Source organism: Hyaena hyaena, unplaced genomic scaffold (assembly GCF_003009895.1).
Source record: "Hyaena hyaena isolate Hyena2069 unplaced genomic scaffold, ASM300989v1 scaffold_365, whole genome shotgun sequence".
Taxonomy (NCBI): Eukaryota; Metazoa; Chordata; class Mammalia; order Carnivora; family Hyaenidae; genus Hyaena; species Hyaena hyaena.
The window spans coordinates 1433996-1438324 of NW_024080997.1; positions in this window are offsets into that span (position 1 = coordinate 1433996).

The following is a 4329-nucleotide window of genomic DNA, read 5'->3' on the forward strand; positions in this document are numbered from 1 at the left end:
CTCAAATTGGGCGTTCACGTTTTGAAGAATTTCTGAGACTTCATCCTGCACATGCCAATATTAACACGCATTTGGACAATAGCTTTATTAATGCCATAAAGCTATTGAAAGGAACACGGCTTACCCTTGTTATTCCACTACTTCAGGTTGCAATGAAAGGTGTTTTGTCCATGAACACTTGGCAAATCTTACTTAGAAAAGAAAAAGAAGGATGTACATTTTCCTATAGAATTAATGTATGAACAGTGTGTCACTGCTGTTGGATGTAAAAATGTATATGAAACCATTTCATTCACTTGATTACATTTCTGAAGTATAAATAAAAAGTCTAATTCTTTTTGACCCATTTATAACCCCTAGGATTTGATTCTTTCGGAGAGACCATTCTTCCCTGCCAGAGCCAACTTGTAAATTTGTGTACACATGTCCCACAATTTGTTTAAAATCGTTTCCTTAGGAATTGGGGATTCATAAACCAAACCATACTCGAATTTAGTCAATAAACATGGGGGCTGCTTGTCAAATACATTCTGTTTAAAAACTATCTTCAGGTTCAAAATTGGCTTTCTCACATAATCATCGCATGATTTCATGTTTTTAGTCTAATAGATTTTGACATCATAAATTCTGAATATTAAAAAAAGGACAAGGGAAGACATGATTATTTTACTCTTTTTAACTTTATGACTCTACTTTATCCATTCCTTTTTTTTTTTTTTTTTTTTGGCTCCAAATATTAGTCACAGCCATGGATTTCATTGTGGTTTAGGAAAAAGTACAAGGATAGGGTAAGTAGCTTTCTAAGGGAATGCATCTTATACCTCCACGGATCAGTCCCAGACCTTTATTCGTGGCCCAAATAGGCAAGATAGGGTTTCTGCAGAAGAAAGTTTTTCTTTAACTTCAGTATATAGTGCTAGATATGTCATAAGCCAAAATAAAAGAAAATAAGTATGTTGAGTATATTTTTATTTTATACATAACTTAATACATGTTCTGTCATCCCAGTGAAAGAGGACCTGGACTTAAGAACTTTCCACAGGATGAAAAAAAAATGTTCCAACAGAAATGTGAACGTGAGATTAATTTTCTTGAAACTTAGAATTCAGTTTTCACTCTCAATTAGTTGCAAATAAATGAATACCAACTTGGCCCCATCCAGTGTGTTTTGTTAATTTACTTAAGGCTGTATAACAATATGTGAATACACTCCTTACACTCTCTGCTTGGATACAGGAGGAAAAATCTACACATTAAAACCAACAATTTAACAAAGTAAAACTTTCTCGGCAAATGTTTAGTACTTATCTAAATTCAGACTCATGTCACACTATAGTTTAAAGTGCTATGGTGCCCAGATACATTGTGTTGCATCAGGTGAGGATTCAGAGGCTTTGTGACAAGGCTGGCCACTAAATTATTTTGTTAAAGTTAAAAATAACAATAATACGGCAACCTAAATCTAACTGAACAGAAGAGAAATATAGATGGCCAATCACATTCTAATAAGCATTTTCTCCAGGCAGGAAAAATCAAAGCTAAGTATCCAAGTCTTTACTGTTTCAAATCTTTTATGAAATGATGTTCAGACAGATTTTAATGTTTAAATGCCAATGACAGCAAAGAACCTAAGCTTCATCTCTTCACCATTAATCAGGGTTTTTTTTATTTTAATTTTTAATGTTTATTTATTTTTGAGAGAGAGAGGAGAGAGAGAGAGAGAACAGGAGCAGGTAAGGGGCAGAGAGAGAGAGAGACACAGACTCTTAGGCAGGCTCCAGGCTTTTGAGCTGTCAGCACAGAGCCTGATGCAGGGCTCGAACCCACAAACTGTGAGATCAAGACCTGAGCCACGGTCAGACGGTCAACCTACTAAGCCACCCAGGGGCCCCACCATTAATCAGTTTTTAAATTGAATACAGGGACACCTGGGTGGCTCAGTAAGTTAAGTCTCTGATTCTTGATCTCAGCTCAGGTCATGATCTTATAATCGGTGAGTTCCAACCCTATGCTCAGCTCTGCACTGACAGCATGGAACCTGCTTAGGATTCTCTCTCTCCATCTCTCTCGCTCTGCCCATCCCACACTCACCCATGCTCTCACATGCTTGCCCTCTAAAGAAGGAAAGAAAGAAACATTAAATAATTTGCATGCAAAAACTTTTAAACACCAGAGTACAAAATTACTTTAGATAATAATGTATGGTTTTACCCACAACTTGATATATTATTCCCTTGACTCTCTTTATTCAGTCACTAACAACACAGACTGAGAGGAGCAATGTGAGTGGAAAGTAAATGGAAAGATCAGTAGTAGTGAGGAAAGAGTTTATAATTTTCTGGGGAATTTGCCTCTTGTATTGATGTTGATGTGTTAAGTCAATATTCATACATATGAACTTGCACACATGCATACTTCAGAAATAAAACCATAACTTTAAGCCTTAATATATATTGTTGATTTCACACTCTGATGTGAAGTTTTAGTTGAGAGTCTTTAAAATAAATATCCTCCAGTCTCCTAAAGTTGAAGCTGATCTGATCATCTAAATTCATGGGTCTTTAATTTTCCATGTTCCTGTAGAAGATAAAAACATCTTCATAAGAGAAATGACTGCCCCTCTCTTCATATTTGAGGATCAGTGAGGTCAAAAGGTTTGACAAAGAACATTCACATATAGAGGGTAGGGTGCAAAGAAAAGAGAAGAGAAACTGTAAAGTTGCTAAAGAAAATATGCCTGCTATGTACCTGACTGGATACGTAACTGTTCACCTCTTCATGTCACGATTATAAAATAGAAGAGTCATCAACTTGAAACTTGACTAGCTCTGTGATTCTCTTCTCAATCCCTTGCAGATTGATCTGTGTGTTCAGTAACAATTTGCTATTGTCCTGGGGCGATTGCACAGAGCAGCCAGCATGTTCCCATAACACCATGCAGGATGCTGATGTGAAGCAAAGCCCCTAAGTCACCACTCTCTTCCTACCTTCACAGGCAGGCGACATCCTTAGTATCATGGGGCATGAGACACATGGGAGGGAACTCCTGACCTGCCTTCCCTGCTAAATTCTCTTTTAAATATATATAAATGATGCTATGGAAGATGCAACAATTTAAAAGCTATCAATCCAGGGCACCTGGGTGGCTCAGTTGGCCAAACCTCCGACTTTGGCTCTGGTCATGATCTCACAGTTTGTGGGTTCAGGCCCCACATTGGACTCTGTGCTGACAGCTCAGAGCCTGGAGCCTGCTTCAGATTCTGTCTCCCTCTCTCTCTGCCCCTCCCCTCTCATGCTCTGTCTCTCTCTCTCTCTCTCTCAAAAAAATAAAAAAAATAAAAACATAAAAAAGTTGTAAAAAATAAATAAATAAAAACTATCAATCCTTTTAGATAAAATGTGCTGAAAAAAATTAACAGGAAATCTCAGGGAAAAGTCATAAAATTTAAAAATGACATTTCTTCTAATATAGAGTTATTATGATCATATATTCACATGGACTCCAGACCCCCAAAAATAAGCTGTGGGAAGGGGGGGATTTGAAAACTTTTTTCAAAAATTTGAGTGAGCACCAAGCTGAGAGTCCTTGGAATTGAACTCTACAACAACATAGAGAGGCTCTATTAGGTGCCCTTCACCAGAGAAATGACAACTAAAAAGCTAATCTGCCAGAAACCAAATCAACAGAGGTGCAGTAGAAACATTTCATCTGAGGATACTGGACCTAGATGTTAAAAGTCTTATGATAATATCAAAAGCTTGCTACTAATACCACACATTGATTTATAGTTTTGACCTCTTTGATAATAGAGATCAGTTCAAAGTTAATATAAAGGAATAAGATCGCATAGAATTCAGTAAATTTTAAAATACTTCTATAGGTCAAACTGGTTTCCCAAAAGCCATGAAAATCTGGGTGAGTCTCATGAAAGGTTTTTCTCATGAAAAACATTTTGGTTCTTTCCAGTCTTTGACACCTGGTTCTCACATATGTTCTCCGTATCTGCCACTATTGAATGTTGGTATAATACTCAGTCTGATGCATTGTTTCAGCCCAACTTCCCCTTTTCTAGGAGTTCTAAATGAAGAGGCCTGGAAGACCTATTACATGAGAACCCCTGAAGTGTTACCTTAATGAAAAGTCTCAGTTTGCCCTTGGCCATGATTATCAAACCATGTTTCTTAGACCCCATCAGGAAGGAGAAGTAGACAACATGAGTACATGGCACAACAGTAGCCTCTGGACTCAATCCCTTTTATTCCAGACTCTGGCACTCTGATTCCTGAAGCCCATGCTCGTGTGATTATGGAGAACACCGTGGAGTTTAT